The sequence below is a fragment of the Bos taurus genome, chromosome 21 (genome assembly GCF_002263795.3).
Source record: "Bos taurus isolate L1 Dominette 01449 registration number 42190680 breed Hereford chromosome 21, ARS-UCD2.0, whole genome shotgun sequence".
Taxonomy (NCBI): domain Eukaryota; kingdom Metazoa; phylum Chordata; class Mammalia; order Artiodactyla; family Bovidae; genus Bos; species Bos taurus.
Window position 1 is genome coordinate 66,739,383 of NC_037348.1, and position 17,675 is coordinate 66,757,057.

At 49.9% G+C, this 17,675-nt stretch overlaps 1 protein-coding gene across 12 annotated transcripts in view; it reads left to right on the top strand.

The window, feature by feature from the left end:
- Positions 1–17,675, top strand: part of PPP2R5C (protein phosphatase 2 regulatory subunit B'gamma) — a 139,511-nt gene that overhangs the window by 60,934 nt on the left and 60,902 nt on the right. The window lies entirely within an intron of this gene.

Here is a 17,675-nt window from a genome sequence, read left to right on the forward strand (position 1 = left end):
AGTACTGCTTTGAGGCCGACGACCGCTGAGGGTTTGCCCAGACCTGTGTAAGTCAGAGCGGCCAGAAGTTCACCGGAGCTTCCCAGGGCTCCTGGGCCTGGAAAGGAACGCAGTGCGGGCTCTGTGTTGTGCTAGGCGTACGTGAAATGGGTCTCCTCTAGCAAAGATATTTGGGTAAGGTTTAGTATAACTCTGTTATGGTATCCAAAGAGACACATGGTTTCTGTCAAGTTGGGTCAAATTCTAGCCCCTGTGTCAGGTCCTTGAGTTGAAAGGATAAGCAAGAGGGCCCGCCCTCAGGGAGCCCGTGGACTGGGGATGACCAGAAGAGAACCATGTATCTGTGGAGAAGGTTGGAGGAAAGCGGCTGTGGGGCTGCAGGGGGAGAGGATGAAGGGAGGCTCAGTGAGGTTCCAAGGGGGCGCCTGCCCGCCGGCTGGACTTGCAGCGGTCGGGATGGTGTGGGGTATGCGGCAGAGGGAACTGCAGGAAGGCGAAGACGTGCCCGGGTGCCGGTGAGGGGTGGGGGCTGGGCCTGGGCCCTGCTGGAGGCTTCTTGTAAGTGTGTTCATCCGGCACCTTTCTGAGCACTTTTGTGTCATACCAGGCGAAGAATGCAAACAGCCCAGGTGCCACCTGGAAGCCCTGCGGTGGGCAGATGTGGCAGCCGTGCAGGGCGAGCGGCCCTCAGGAAGGGGTTTGGTTTTGTTTTTTACATGCTGGGGTAGCCCCAGGTGCTTCCAGATGTGGTTGGCACACACCGCTGGTAGCAACAAGAGGTGGTTTTAAGCACCAAAGCCTTGCTCAGCTTTGGTGATTTGTCTTGTTTTACAACAAATGAAATATGAGCCTTCTTGTTGGTGTTTGTGATAGCTTAATGTATAAGACGTGCTTGCATGCTTACCTAGGACATTTTATTATTTTAGCTACTTCCAAAAAAGAATTCGGTGAGGCCTAAAGTATTAGAATATATACAACAGTGTATTAAAGAAAAAGTGTATTAGAAACCAGTTTGGAGGGTCAGTTCAACCTTTGAATCGAGCTGTTTGGCACAGTTTCAGAAAAAAAAAATTCATGCTACTAATGGTCCAATGGGCATAGCATCTTTTTAAGCTGGCTTCTAGTTTATAACTAAAACAATTGCAAAATGCACAAAAGAAGGTGCTTACCTTCCTGTGTGATTTGTGAGGTGGGACATGGCCACCTTATTGTAGTTTATTCCTGAAATAAGTAAAAGAATTCATCTGTTATTTACACTGGTTAAAGCTGAGTTTAATTTGTCTGAAGACGTTCTTGTTTTGGCAGCAGTACTATGACGGAGATTTGAAGGCAAAACCTGGAAGAACTAATTGACTGCCTGGGAGTGATGGAGAGATTCTGACACAGGGTTCCTAAATAGTCTTATATTTATAGACCCGGAGACTGGCAGAGGGTCAGCAGAGGCTGAGAGCAATTGTTCCCTCAGTGAGAGAAACAGAATGTACGAGAGGGGCTCAATGATCTTGCTTCTCATTCAGGACTCCAAAGTATGCCCTTTGCTGGGTAGTAAGAGTCAACAAAGAAAAGCATGAACTTGGTGAAAGAAGAGTTTTGTTTTGTTCTTTACACACTGGGGTAACCCAAGGTGCTTCCAGAAATGGTCGGTACACCTGCTGGTCGCACGAGAGATGGTTTTAAGTGGTTCAGAATTGAACATTATTTTAAACATTATATGGGCTTCCCTTGGGGCTCAGCTGGTAAAGAATCCGCCTGCAATGCAGGAGACCTGGGTTTGATCCCTGGGTTGGGAAGATGCCCTGGAGAGGGGAACAGCTGCCCACTCCAGTATTCTGGCCTGGAGAGTTCCATGGACTGTATAGTCCATGGGCTCGCAAAGAGTCAGACACAACTGAGCGACTTTCACTTTAAGCATTGTATATCGATGTAAAAGTATGTAATTAGCGTGTCAAATCCACAATTTCTTAGATTATTGTTGTGTAGGACAAGGCCCAGTAAAAAGTGTGTCCACTTAAACAAAAACACCAAGTAAGCAGTAGCACGACTGTGCACAGATGTGGCTGAAATTGAGGTGTTTGGGGATGCCTGAAGCACGGAAACCCTGGGATAGGCCCACTGAGTTCATCCCAGGAAGACTGTTCGAAAGAGCCCCGCAGTCTCCTGTCTGCTTCCAAGCACAGGAGCCTGGTGGCGCTGGACTCGGAGACGGAGGGGTCTGGGTCCCAGTAGCCCTCAGGGGAGGGCCAGGCTCACAGCCGTCCGGCCACTTGCGGCCACACTCTGGCCTTGCGTGCTGTCTCCCTCCCCCTCCTCACCTCACCCTCAGTGCCCCTTTGCACCCTCATTCACTGGGTGACTTCTCTGTGTCTCTCTATGCTTGCTGGTGTAGCTCGAGCGAGTCACTTAACCTGCTGAGGAACTGTTTGCTCATCTGTACATTGGGAATGATAACCCTCTCTCTCAAGGAGTGGTTGTGGGTTCTACTTTCAGTGCGACGAGGGTGTGAGCCCCAGCACAGAGTGTGGGACGCGCTAAAACCAGCCATGTTTGCAGCCACTGCGATCAGATCTGCCCAGTTCTTCCCTCGTTTCCAAATTCAGACCCACAGCTAGTGAAAGCGGAGTACTGGTACTTCACTTTTCAGGAGAGAAGGTTTGGCCTGGCCAGAACCTCACGCTGGGCTCACGTCTGCTCTCGGCCCAGGCTGCGGGGGAGCAGGGGACGGGCGTGAGAGAAACCAGCCACCCGGGTCTGCCCCTCGGGCCGACCCTGGGACTGCTGTGGCGTCCTCACCGGCCTGAGAGACGCTCAGCCCCGCTGATGCCTGGGGGTCCCGGCCAGCCTGTCATGACCAGAGCGGATGTTTTAAGACGGAGCTGCTTGGGGTCAGCGGGGAGATCCCTCAACTCTCGAAGTTGGGCACAAACTGTCACAGATCGGAAAGTTGCCTACGACGACTAATTGTGTGGTGTGATGGTTCCTTAGGCACTACCGCCGTGGGTAACTGGTCCTGATTTTGCCTTCACTTCTGGCCATGATCGTTTCGCCCCCACTTTTGTTCATTTGGTTTCTTTCGAGAGGACGCCATGTGGTGGAGTTAGAGGCCCTGGGTTTGAGTTCTGTCTCTCCCGGCCAGCCATCAGGGCACGTGACCGTGCCGAATGAGCCTTCTCATCAATTTGTCCTGGGATCGGGCGGCACTTGTGTGTCAGTACACTGCCGGAATCACGAGAGCGCCGTAAGTATGTTTTACGTTTTCTCTCTAATGTGCCTCAGAGCGCTTTGGTTTGGGCTTCCCACCTTCACTGAATCCAAAGTGGTCTGTTTCTCTGACCGACCAAGTCCGGTGTGGCCCTGGCAGTTTGTCACAGACCAAGGGTCACCTTGTGAGTCTGGCCGGAGAGCAGTGGCTGACGTGCCCCTCGAAGCCTGTCTCCGGGAAGGGAGAGCCCCGTCTGCGTCCGACCAGCCTGTCTTCCGCGCTGAGGTCCTGGAGGTTGGGTGTGAGGTTAGAGGCGGGGACAGTGAGACCAAGGCCAGTTTCAGGAGTAAGTGGTCTTTTCAAGCTGGGCCAAAAATAGTCTTCTCAGAAAAAGGAGAGGAAGAAAAAGTGTGACATTAAGTGATCCCTTGATTAACATCAAAGTGTGGCTGTTGACACCCCACAGGCCACCAGTAATTGACCTGAGAAAGCATTTCCCTCTCAAGGTCAGGGGGTGATTCCAGGGGAAATTCTCTTCCCACACCCAGCGTCTTGTAGGTAAAACCTCAGCATCATTGCCAGTCCTGACATCCAAGTCTCTTAAACCACGAGGTCATGTGATGCTTGCTTAATGTCTGAGGGCTGTCAAGTTGCTTGGGGGCATTGTAGAAAGGGTTTACGTGGTAAGATATCAGTTTGGTCTTATCAGGAATCTGATTGGAGACTAGAGCAGTGACTGTATAACCTGGGAGGAATCAGAAATCAATCCTCTAATTGACTACGACTACCCTCTCCTCTCCCAAGATGACTCTTCCGAAAACCTACGAGGAAAAAGTCCTTGAATTTTGGAAAATCACTTCCTTAAATACAGCTCACTCGGGAGCATGTGATGATTAAAAAAGAAGCCTCAGAGGAAGGTTAGAAGGTCTGGCAGGGCCTTCTGTTCTGCTTCCCTTTCTTCCCAGTTCCCTGGAGAAGCCTTTTCCTTTAGGGGTCTGTTCGCAGCACACTCACGGCGAGGGGCGGAGGCGCCTCTGTCTCTAGTCTCTGACGATGGCCCGGAACCGTTCGGTTGAGGCCGTGGCCGTCTGAGGCAGCCTGTCTGGCAGACGCCGAAACAGCGGTGTTCTGTGGGGAGAAGAGGGTTGTCGGGTTGGGATGCCTGAGAGGTGGGCCTGGGCCGAGAGCTGGTGGATGAGATCCCACCTCGGAGCTGAAGGCTGTGTGCCCTCCATGGCTGCCAGCGTGGGGCATGTTTCGCAGTCCGCTGAGCATCTGAGAGAATCCATAGAAGGAAAAGTGGACGGTTTGGATCTTTAGTTGGATGGTGGTGTTATTAGATGAAACCCAGGACTTCAGGCAAAATCCCAGCCATCTGATGATCTGTTGAAAGGGTTCCTTTGTCCAGGCCGCCCTCTCATATAGGATATGAGCTAACGGGGAACTTGGCCTGTGTCAGAGTTATTTATATTAGGCACCGCTGATTTTAATTCACAGATTTTTTTTTTTTTTTTTGGAGGCGATTTTAAGATCCTAGAAATAATTTTGTTAACGTTTTATTAAGGTTTACAGAGACTGGGGGACAGTCACGGTCTTGATCTTGCCCAGGAGTAGCAGGGCCACACTTCTTCCCGTAAGAAGCGGGCAGCACGTGGAGACCAGCCCGGAGGCTTGAAAGGGCTCCTGGCCAGTGGGTGGTACCAGAGTCCCATAAGAAGCGGGCAGCGCGTGGAGACCAGCCTGGGAGGCTTGAAAGGGCTCCTGGCCAGTGGATGGCACCAGAGTGGCCAGAACTGTCCCCTGCAGAGGCTCTGAAGCCACACCGCCTAGATCGATGCCAGCCCTGTCACTTCTGAGCTTTGTCACCTTAACCTCTGTGTGGATCTGTTTCTTTGTGTAACTCGATTCCTGGGCTTAGAAGAGTTAAAATAATGCCTGGCACATAGTAAGTACTCAGGGATGGTTAGCTATTAGAAGTCTTTAAAAGAGATAAAAGTGAAGATGTCCTTGCTATTCAGTCGCTCAGTGGAATAGCAACTTTATGACCCCGCAGACTGCAGCACACCAGGCTCCGCTGTCCTTCACGATCTCCCAGAGTTTGCTCAAATTCATGTCTGTTGAGTCGATGATGCTAACTGTCTCATCCTCTGCCGCCCCCTTCTCCTTCTGCCTTCAGTCTTTCCCAGAATTAGAGTCTTTTCCAATGAGTCAGCTCTTTGCCTCAGATGGCCAAAGTATTGGAGCTTCAACTTCAGCAGCAGTCCTTGCAATGAATATTCAGGGTTGATTTCCTTTAGGATGGACTGGTTTGATCTCCTTGCAGTCCAAAGAACTCTGAAGAGTCTTCTCCAGCACCACAATTCGAAAGCATCAAATCTTTGGCACTCAGCCTTCCTTATGGTCCCAACTCTCACATCCATACATGACTACTGGGAAAACCATAGCTTTGACTATATGCACTTTTGTTGGCAAAGTGATATCTCTGCTTTTTAATATGCTGTCTAGCTTTGTCATCTGATTTCATGGCTGCAGTCACTATCCACAGTGATTTTAGAGCCCAGGAAGAGGAAGTCTGCCACTGCTTTCCCCTTTTCCCCTTCTATTTGCCATGAAGTAATGGGGCTGGATGCCATGACCTTAGTATTTTTAGTATTTAGTTTTAAGCCAGCTCTTTAACTCTGCAGCCATGAACCCAGAAGGCGACTGCTTCTTGGCAGGAAGGCTATGACAAACCTAGACAGTGTGCTGAAAAGCAGAGACGTTACTCTGCCAACAAAGGTCCTTACAGTCAAGGCTGTGGTCTTCCCAGTGATCACGTACGGTTGTGAACACCAGACTGTAAAGAAGGCAGAACGCCAAAGAGTTGATGCCTTTGAAACTGTGGTGCTGGATGAGACTTGTGAGAGTCCCCTGGACAGCACAGAGATCAAACCAGTCAATCTTAAGGGAGATCAACCCTGAATACGCGTAGGAAGGACTGATGCTGAAGCTGAAGCTCCAGTGTTTTGGTCACCTAATGCGAACAGCTGACTCATTGGAAAAGTCCCTGATGCTGGGAAAGTTTGAGGGCAGAAGGAGAAGAGGGCGTCAGAGGATGAGATAGCTGGCTGGATGGCATCACTGATGCAACGGACATGAACTTGGGCAAACTTGGGGAGATGGTGAGGGACAGGGAGGCCTGGCGTGCTGCAGTCCATCGAGTCGCAAACAGTCAGAAAAAACTGGGTGACTGAACAACTACTACTAGCTTTCCTTCCGAGGAGCAAACATCTTTCATTTCATGGCTGCAGTCACGGCCCATGGTGCTTTTAGAGCCCAAGAAGATAAAATCTGTTACTCCTCCCACTTTTTCACCTTCTGTATGCCGTGAAGTGACGGGACTGTATGCCATGATGTTAGTTTTTTCAGTGTTGAGTTTTAAGCCAGCCTTTCACTCCCTTCTTTCACCCTCATCAAGAAGCTCTTTAGTTCCTCTTTGCTTTCTGCCATTAGGGTGGTATCATCTGCGTATCTGAGGTTGTTGATATTTCTCCTGGCAATCTAGATACCAGCTTGAGATTTATTCAGCCTGGCATTTCGTATGGTGTACTCTGCATAGAAGTTAAATAAGCAAGTAAACAATATACAGCCTTGTCATACTCCTTTCCCAACTTTGAACCAGTCCACGGTTCCTTGTCTTGTTCTAACTGTTGCTTCTTGACCTGCCTACAGGTTTCTCAGGAGACAGGTAAGATGTTCTGTTATTCCCATCTCTTTTAAGAATTTTCCACAGTTTGTTGTGATCCATACAGTCAAAGGATTTAGCGTAGTCAATGAAGCAGAAGTACATGTTTCTCTGGAATTCCCTTGCTTTCTCTATGACCCAACGAATGTTGGCAGTTTGATCTCTGGTTCCTCTGCCTTTTCTAAACCCAGCTTGTACATCTGGAAGTTTTCGGTTCATGTACTGCTGAGGTCTAGCTTGAAGAATTGTGAGCATTACTTTGCTAGCATGTGAGATGAGTGCATTTGTGCAGTAGTTAGAACATTCTTTAGCATTGCTCTTCTTTGGGACTAAAATGAAAACTGACCTCTTCCAGTCCTGTGGCCACTGCTGAGTTTTCCAAATTTGCTGGTGTACTGAACACAGCGCTTTAACAGCATCATCTCTTAGGATTTGAAATAGCTCAGCTGGAATTCCATCACCTCCACTAGCTTTGTTCGTAGTGATGCTTCCTAAGGACCACTTGACTTCACACTCTAGGATGTGAAGTGAAGACAGTGTGGAGAACCAGCAAAATGAAATACAATAGTAAACTAAATTTTCAAAATTGTTGAAGGAAATTCTTCAGGCCCCAAGCAAAGATAAATAAGATTAGACCTCCAGTAAAAGAAATAGAATAAAATCTGAAATGCTCTAGACAGTTGAGGCGAGGAAGCTGAACGGGGTTTCAGCTAAGCTGCAGGCAGAGACCTGGGTCTGGAAGTCCCCCAACCTGCCGGCAGAGAGAGAGCGGCCGCCAGACCTGACCACAGCCACAGGCGAGGGCTTCCCTTCTGGGCTTCTGACCTGCCAGCCTGAGACCAGAATCGCTGCTTCTCGGATCACACACCCGTTTACAGCCAGTTCTATCATTGCTGTAAGCAAGTTGTTCTGTTATTTCAGAAAGTTATATTTCAAGGATTTTATCTCAAGGGTTTGAAGATAGTTCTTTTTCAAAATGCTATTTAAACTGAGTAAATTGATTTAAATATACTATTTCAACGTTAAATGTCTGGCTGGGGTAATTCATGTTGACTGGTGGTCGGCCATGTGCAGAAAGGTTTCGCGTCTAGGTTCAAGCCCTTGGTTTTGTGTGTGTTCCTCCCTGTGGTGCCCATGTAGGAGTTACTGTTTCTAGAGACCTGTTGTAGTTTCATCTCCCTGCTCTGGAAACTGCTGCCAGCACCCCAGTGTCTGAGACCAGCGGTCTCACACAATCTCATTGAGCCTGAAAGAACCTTAGTTTTTAGATATAGAAACCGCGGCCCAGAAACATCGCGCGACTGGCCACCGCAGGGCACAGCGGTGTCTCCTGCCGGCCTGGTCTGCCTCTGCGTTCCAGTTCATCTTGACTCCTCACCCGGGTAAGCTTCAGGCAGCAGGCTTACTCCCCAGAAAACCAGCTCTACCATCATCCCTTATAAACCTTTCAAGTTTCAAGGATATTTTCCCATCCAAATCCAGTTACACCACAAATTGATAGTCCAAAACATCCATGAACTCAACAGAGAGATGGGCTCCTCCGTGACCCAGCAGGCACACGGGTCATAATTGGATTTGGGGTCCATCCAGCCCCTCTCGGCCAGCAGTTACGTAGCTGCCCTCGCGCTGCGCTGTTCCAGGGACCGGGGCAGCCGCGCGCGGCCACGGTGCCTTGCTCGCCAGAGCACCCACGTAATTGTGTTATGCACAACCAGACGCCCACAGCCTGAGAGCCGGCCTTTGTTAGGTGCCGGGCTCGCTGCTGAGTGCAGGGCATTGGCGGCCTGCTCGGAAATGCCTGGAGAGGATGAAAAACGTTGCTTCCGTACCAGACATTTTCTGAGGATAGGAGCATAAACAGGATGGAGTAATAGACGCTAACAAGCCACTGCATCTGATTAACGGGAGACAGAAGCAAGCACCCTGTATTGAGGGCATGGTCTGTTTCAGACATCACTGCATCACATCACATCTGTTCACAGCCCCCCACTCCCCACTGCTTAGTTACCCCCCGTTTCCCAGTTGAGGAAACCGAGGCCCACAGGGGTCCAGCCTTCTGCCCAAGGTCAGTAAGTTAGTAACAGGTGGTACTGAAATTCCGCCCCACGTGTCCTCCCTTTCCACCGTGGTTCTCAGCGCGCCTCGTCCTCCCCGTGAGGCTGTGCCCATCCTGTCCCCAGACACTGAGATCACAGCTGCCTGCTCAATTAGGGCTCCTCCTGTGGCCCTTGGCACCGCCTGCAGCTCTGCCCCTCGCCAGGCCCACGGGCAGGGCGGGCTCATCTTCCTGAGTCCAGGAGCAGCTCGTGTGGGAGCCAAGCGGAGCCCCCTTCAGACCAGCAGGCTCTCCGTGTCACCAGACCCTGCACGTCAGGCAAACGGGGACCAAGTAGAAGCATCGTCTCGGTTTGCCCTGCAGGTTGGGGTCAACTAGGAAGTAAAGGAGCAGCTGAGTGTCTTTCAGCACACACCCGAACACAGAGTGTTTGCTGTTTCAACTAATAACAAAAACACTGGCGATTGAGTTGGCATGCTTTTCTCCAAGGGCAGATGAACCTTTGGGCAGCCCCGTGGATGGTGCATCTTTGTATTAGGGTTCAGTCTGCGATGACCACCCTGGCAGGGGTGTCGGCACCCTTGGCTTTGTCCTTGTCCCGCCTCTGGTTTCTGTGGCACGTGGGTCAGATGCCTTTTATTTGCTGAGGGCACAGCAGCTGTGCCCCCTCTTTACCTCCATGGTCCTCCCCAGTTGAGGCCAAGTTCAGTGTGGGATGTCGGGAAGCCCCTGGGGAAGGCTTCAGCTCTGTATCCCTGGAGGGGCACCCCCCGACCTTCAGCGTGGGTGTGCTGAGCCTTGGAGATGGGGGGCTGTCCTCCGTCTTTACTGCTGGCGTCCTTACCAGGACCAGCCTCTGGGCAGGGAGTAGTTGACAGGCTATGAGCTGAAGACCAGAACCCGGCACAGGCAAATATTAGCGCTGATTAGTTAATACTAGACCGCGAGGGACAGGGCGGTGGGCACGGGAGATGAGGAGGCTGGCAGCTCCCGTGAGGGCTCAGAGGGGTCCAGCGCCATCTCCATCAGCTTCCCCCCGCCGGGGGAGGGTGACCCACAGCGTGCACGTGCCCCCCGGTGTCCTGGCGCCTTACTGCTCCCGGGCCCCGGCTCCCGGGGCACACAGCCCCTGGGGTTTACCGGACTGTGTCCTTCACTGATCCTTCGTGCCGCAGCCTTGGGCCAGACGTGCGTGAAGAGCCCCCAGTCCATCCTAAAGGAGCTTGTGTCCAGAAGGAATCACTCGTCTATCTGAGACACAGAGAACGGGGGTAGAGAATGTGAATAAAAACTGAAAAACCTCTATTATTTTTTCAGTATATCCTTCTCACAACTCCACATGGTTCTGTCCACTGGTAAAGATATGAGATGTTCTGCAGCCTTCGTTTGGCCATCTCTTATTTGTCAAATGTAATAAAAGCAGTTACTTTTCCTGAAGTGATAACCTGTCCTTGTGCCTTAGAGAAGAGCTGCTGTGTTGCTGGCGCTGTTGGTCGCCAGGCGCAGTGGTATTGTATAATATTTCGTCAGGAACGCCAGCCTCAGTGAGGGAGGAAGCAACGTGACCAGAGACGTTGGGCGTTTACTAATTTGTACTCATGGTGAGTGTCTTATTTGTTCCCCGATGAGGCATTCTAGAACTAAGTCCTTAAGCAGGAAAGAAAGCCTTTGTCAACAAATTTGGGGCTGAATCTCTTTATTCCTAGGAGTTTGACTTAATCGTTCACTGTCAAAAGAGCGGAGGCTATAATTCAGCCAAATCTGTTGACTTCCTCTTATGCACCACCTGCGCTGGGAGGTGCACATTCCTAAACGTTCCTGTGTGTCCACTCAAGGTTTTCCAGGCTTAGAATCCTGTCGTGACTTCGCCGTGTTCTTTACGGCAGGGTCTAGGCTGGAAATCAGTTTGTTTCTCCATGTGACATCTCTCCTGAGATCACTTGCCTTGATGAAGAGCTTTTCTGAGGAAACCAGTCTCTGCTGGCTGTTGTCTCACCTCAGTCTGACCCTCCTTCAGCCTCTGCCCGCCCCGCCTCCCTTGCGAAGCTGCCAGTTCCCAGGGTGCAGAGCACGGGGATGAACTAGACCTTGGTTTCAGATGATGCTTTCTGAAATGAGAATAACTGCCTTATAAGTTTACACTGTAGTCTCATGAGAAAGGGATGGTGGGCTGGGGGTCAGCGGTGGAAGGTCAGTGAGTAAGGGGAATGGGACCTGCTTTGTCTGTAAATACAGAGAAGACTGAAGAACTGCAGGAAAACCAGTGGGGAAACCGGGTCTCCAAGGCTGGATGGAGGCGCACCCAGGTTGGCAAGGAAACCAGTCAGATGTCGGATTTACACAAGGTGCGCTTGTCCTGAGCCACCTTCCAGCCCGGACTCGGCCCCGGGGGGGCAGGTCTTTTCCTGTGGGAGGGAGGAGGTAAGCTTCACGCATGTGTGTGGCTCAGCTGATAAACTACAGGATTGGAGTTTGCGAAGGGAGCATTCATAATGGATTTCGAGCCGTAGTTATCACCAGCGAAACATGTTTAAAGTGAAAGCGGTGGTGTAGAAGCTGCTGGCATCCTTGCATCACCAGATTTACATCCAGATTATAGAGCGGGCGGTGTTTCCACTTTGCGGCACCCAGAACGCCATCCAGGACCGGAGGAGGGCAGCTCTACACAGCGAGGCAGGATGCAGGGCTGGCCGTCCGCGCTGGCTCTCTCTGAGCAGCAGGTGGACGGCGCCCGGCGCTCTGGCCCCTTCACACCAGCAGCGGGCCACTAGCTCCTCGTGTAGGCGGTACAGACAGCGTGAAGCGGCAGCCTGTGGGCTGTATTTGCATGAAATATCTGACCCCGCAGCTCAGTGTGTGTGGTGAAGTCCCATCAGATCTAAGACGCTGTTGATTGTAAGTCCAACCTTGTTTTAAGGACCACCGAGAAAAAAAGAGAACATGGAAAGAGAAGCTTGGTCTGTTCGCTGTTGAAGTGGAACGTGTAAACATTAGAATAGATGAACTTTGACCCTTGCCCTGTGACACTGAGAAAGACTTAACAAGGTTGATGATGGTTTTTAACTTCATCAGCCAAGTGAGGAACTGCTGGAGAGGGAGGGTTCACTCAACTTTAAAATCACGTAGGCACCGTGGATCCGCGTAGAATTGGTCTCATCGCATCGTCTGCAGAGAAGTGAGAGTTTCATTCAGTGTATTTATCAGGCTTTCAAGTTGCAGAAGTTTGGATTTGTGGAGTAAGAGATAATTATTACCAAAAATGACCCCTGCCAGGCCAACGCCCTAAGGAACCATGCTCGGAGTGACGAATGCCTCTTGAGAAGACTGAGAAGTCGGTTCATAGATTGTTGCTTTCTCCCTCCTAGTAGATCCCCGCTGCTCCTGCATCTTCATTTCAGTGCCCCCGTGTCACTTCTGAAGAGATCTTACTTCCAGGCTGTGTTCATGTCGATCATCCACTTAAAAACCCTCTCTGATTCAAATCTGTCTACTCGGAGTACTTCTCAGATTTCTCTGTCAAAATGCAAACCTCTGAGAGTTTAGAGTGCTGAAATGCCTCACATGAGCAGCTTCTTTGAAGAACTTTGTCATAAGTTTTATATGGACTTTGCATTCTGCTCTGATACCTGTGTCATTATTTTAATATAAATGTGATTTAAATTATGATGCTGCTCAGTTAAATTACCCGTATTTGTTTCCTTCCGATCAACTTTTTCAAATTCAGCAGATGATTTGAGGTTCTGCTGTGTGCTTGGCCAGTCCTAGATACTAAGGATTAAGTGGTGAGCAAGACAGAGTTTGTCCTCTGTGAAAATGTATCGCTAAAGATCCACTGTGATTAATTTAGGTTTATAAAGTGTAATCTATTGCCTTCGGGTAAGATTCTGTCTTTTTGAGCTCGGATTTGAGAGGTGGGCAGGTGGCGCTAGAGGTAAAGAACCCACCTGCCAAGGCAGGAGATGTAAGAGACTCGGGTTCGATCCCGGGGCCCACAAGATCCCCTGGAGGAGGGCATGGCAGCCCACTCTAGGATCCTTGCCTGGAGAATCCCATGGACAGAGGAGCCTGGTGAGCTACAGCCCACGGGGTGGCAAAGAGTCAGACACGACCAAACGACTTGCACAGCACAGCACCTGTGGATCTTCTTCCAGCTGAGCGGGGCCCGGCCCCTCCACAGCGAACCTTCGCCTCCTTGAGCTGCCGTGGCTCTGCCCTCCCTCCAAGGCCAAGTTCAAGTGCGCCTCAGGAAACCCTTCCCTGCACCACACTCCCCACCCCCAGGCCCCGTCCTGCCTCATGCATCATTGCAGTTCTCACACATTTTAGTTGTTGCTTTCTTTTAGATCAAGTAGCATGCTTTAATTTATCTCTCTGTTGTCATGCCTGGTACAGTGCCTCCCGTGTGTGTACTGGATACATCCTTAAATCAGCTCCTTGTGATACAGGCTCCACGTGTTCAAGGCCGGGGCCTGCTCTGCTCTGCTTTATACCAGGTGCATTAGATCTGATGAACAAATCCTGCCACCGTTTTTACATTATGCATCTGAAGTCATAATTACTGATCCTTTCTTTGAGAGGAACAGGGAGACACTTTATATAGTTAGAAAAAATTAGAGGTCACTAAGATTGCATCTTGATTGGTAATTTTTTTCAAAATTTATTAAAAAAAAAAAGCACATATCCAGAGCTTAAATTCTTCAACGGAAATGCCTGGAGGGACCTTAGAAAATGTGCTAGGATCGTCTGTGTGTGTGTCCATCAAGGTTAGTTTGGAGATCGTCAGTGTTCGTTCCTCTAAAGCTGTTGTGTAGGAGACGCCCGTGTATGCTGCGTGTGGAGTCTGTGCCGGGCGGCTCTGGGGGCCCCGGGCACTCGGCTTTGGGAGGAGGGTCGGAGGCTCACGGCTCGCCGTGTGCTCCTGAGTGTTCTTGCGGGCGTTTTTTGCCACCTGCGTGTATTCTGCAACCTTTGCAGTTTGTGATGTAACTCTCAGACTTGTGCACAACAAGCGCAAAGTGTGAAGGGTCATTGCGAAGCAAGTCTTCCTGTTATCGGCACCCCCACCGTCACCCCCACAAGCCCCCGGAGGTCTCACACAGGTCTCAGGGGCGCCTGTTTCTAGCCTCCGTATGAATGGAATCACAGAGTAAGTTCTTTTCATCTTGCCTCTCTCCCTCAGTCGGATTTCGTAGGGTACGTCTGTGTTGTGTGTGGCTGTATTTCATTCATCGCCACAGCTTCAGAATATTATATAATGCCCACTGCTGGTGGACACTGGATTGTTTCTGGTTCAAGCTGTTAGTGCTGCTGTGGACATTCTTTGACACGTGTTGTGGTGCACGTGTGTCTGAATTCCATTAGGTTTATATGAACGTACATATGTGTGTATATATATACACACACATGCACACACACATGTGCACGCGCACACACGTATTTAAAACATACACAGTTCCCAGCAGTGCATCCCAGCTCGCAGACGCATTTGTCCACCTCTGTCCTTGGTGACGCCGGGCCCTGCAGCCCTGCCCAGCCCAACACGGCTGCTCCCAGCACTGGGTGTCCACAGACTGTCTGCCAGTCTGCGGCGTGTCTCATGGTGCCTCACTGTGCTTTTCATTTGCATTGCTCTAGCCGCTAGTGAGTGGCGATCAGTTAGCCTTTGGGGCATACGGAGAAGGCAATGGCACCCCACTCCAGTACTCTTGCCTGGAAAATCCCATGAATGGAGCAGCCTGGTGGGCTGCAAACACGACTGAGCGACTTCCCTTTCACTTTTCATGCATTGGAGAAGGAAATGGCAACCCACTCCAGTGTTCTTGCCTGGAGAACCCCAGGGACGGGGGAGCCTGATGGGCTGCCGTCTCTGGGGTCGCACAGAGTCGGACACGACTGAAGCGACTTAGCAGCAGCAGCAGCAGCATGAAGTGCCCGGTTAAAATTTTTGCCTCGTTTTCTCATGGTACTCTGCGTATTTCTTACTGACTTATTGGAAATGCTTACATATTCCAGACGTTAATTCATTGGCTTTATGTATTCAAATAGTCCTCCTACTCTGTGGCATGTTTTTTCATTCTTTGTGGTGTCTTGATGAAGAAAAAGGTTTGAGTTTTATATAGTTCATTACATCAGTCCTGTAATGATTGCAGTCCTTAGGTCTTAAGAAGTCCTTCTCTACTTCTTTCTCTACATGGGATATTCTTTTGTATTATTTTCTAAAAGCATTAGAGTTTTATCTTTCAGACTGAAGTCCTAGTCCTCCAGGAACTTATTTGTTATTTTTGCGTAGAATATGATCCGATGTCTTCTTTCTCTATCCTTCCTTCCTCTCCCAGAGCTGTATTTTTAAAGACTGATCTTTCTTCGCTGTTCTGTAATGCAGTCCTGTCGTAAATCAAGTATCCACGTCTCTACAAGCCTGTCCTGGGCCCTGTTCTTGGTGGCCGTTTTCATTCATGAAACTTCCCTGTGAGTCTAGGTTTCTGAAACAGCAAGCCCCCCCCACCCACCCTGTTGTTCTTCTCCGAGGGTCTTGGTGAGTACTGACCCTTTGCTTTGCCATGTACCTTTTAGAATTCACTTATCAGTTCACAGAAGTCACTGTTGGATTGGATTGAGATGGCACTGAACCCATCAATGGGGCTTCCCAGGCGGCTCAGTGGTAAAGAATCCGCCTGCCAATGCAGGGAGACACAGGAGAGATGGATTCGATCCCTGGGTCGGGCAGATGCCCTGGAGGAGGAAATGGCAACCCACTCCAGAATTCTTGCCTGGAAAATCCTATGGACAGAGGGGCCTGGCAGGTGGGATTGCAAAGAGTTGGATGGAACTAAGTATGCACGCATAAACCTATAGAACAATTCCTTTTTCTGCTAAATGTCATCTGTAGAGTCCTATCGCCAGTGTCTATCTGGTTGGGGAGCTAGGGAGAACTTCCCTCGGAGGCGATGGAGAGACCAAGGTGACACCCTCACCGCTGCCTTGCAGCGTTGCTCAGACGAGAAAAAGAACAGTGTCGGTACTCGTAGATGAAAGGGTGGTACCCACAGAAATCCACAAGGACTCACAGAGACGTCATTAGAGTTGATAGGAGCTGGGACCACCTGGAGGGGTGGGATGGGGTGGGAGGTGGGAGGGAGGTTCAAGAGGGAGAGGACACGTCTATACCTGTGGCTGACTGACGTTGATGTGTGGCAGAAGCCAGCACAATATTATAAACCAATTATCCTCCAATTAAAAATTAATTAATTAAAAAATACAGGAAATTTGTTTTCATACACACAAAAGGGTAGCTGGTTACAAAAGTCATATTCCAAATCTTTTTTTTTTCCTTCTAAACCACATCAGCAGTTAGAAAATTCTTGAGTCTTTTTAAAGATACAGTTTACAGTAGCATCAGAACATAACAGATACCTAAGAATAAACCTTGAAAAATGATGCGTAATGTATTTTTAGGAGAAGAGTATAAAATTTTTATTGAAAGACATTTAAGGAAAAGAGTAATTGGAGAAATATTTCTTGTTTGTGGATTGAAAGAGTCAATGTTGCAAAGACTTCTGTTCTCTCCAAATTGATCTGGGGAATTTGAAGGCCATGCATGGTCTAGATGTAAAGCTGGGCAAGGTGAAGGAGCGTCGTCTGACAGGTAATAAGGCCCGTCGTGAGGCTCTGCTGTGTTGCGATGGGGGAGGTGACGGTGCAACAGAAGGGCTCTCATGTCTGCAGACACGTGGTTCAGGACAGAAGACGCAGGAGGCAGTGGGGAAAACAGTCACTTCAAAAACCAGAGTGTGGATTCTCTCTTTCAAAATCAAAGCAGTATCGCTGAACTCTTCTTGGTGGGGGGTACTTGCCAAGAGTAAGTGGAGTTCAATGCCTATTAATGACGAATCCCAGATTTACTCCAAGTTGGTAGTAATTGGATTCAGCCGTATTCCCACTCACTTTGTACTCAGAATAAGTGTATTGGAAAGACAGGCTGAAGGATTGGCTCTCTCCTTCTGGAGAGTTTGTACGTGTTTCCATATTGTGTGGACTGCCTCTTGTCTGCAGGCTCAGAATGGGCACATGCTTGTAGACTCTCATCCCCACACTGTCAGGAAGGTGGGCGCTGGGGGCCGGGAGGGATGCACGGGGGTCTCTCAAAGCTAGCCTGCCGCATCTGCTTAGCACGGAGTACATGAGTGACTGCGAAATGGTTCCCACCCTCACGGCCGTGCCTCCGGGAGCATCTTCTCAAAGTGACGTCTCTGGGCTGGCAGTTCGTGTAGCTCTGGCTCTGGTCCTCATCGGGGTTGTGTTTATTTGGGAAAAGCCATCATCTCCGTGCTAAAAAGGCCTGCCTCTCTATGACTGTCCTGCCAAAGCTGGTCCTTTTGGCCTCTTGGAATGTTTCTCGTCACCACCGAGATGAGTCACATGGAAGTGGGCCTCCCTGTTTTGTTTTGTTTCCTTTGATAATATTTCTACTCAGAGTCAGAGTTCACGTGCCGCCCCTTCCGGTACAGTGACCGTTCAGTGCTGTAACTTTTTTGTGTCCCGTCCTACAGTTTGACGGTTACAGCGTGTGGTCATGTCCGTCCGGCCCTGCGATAATTGAGATGCACAGATGCTGTAAACACCTGTGGATTGTGTTGTGTTGGATTCACTTGGGAAGGCCTGGAGAGGCTCCTCACTGCCTGGCCAGAGGTCCCCAG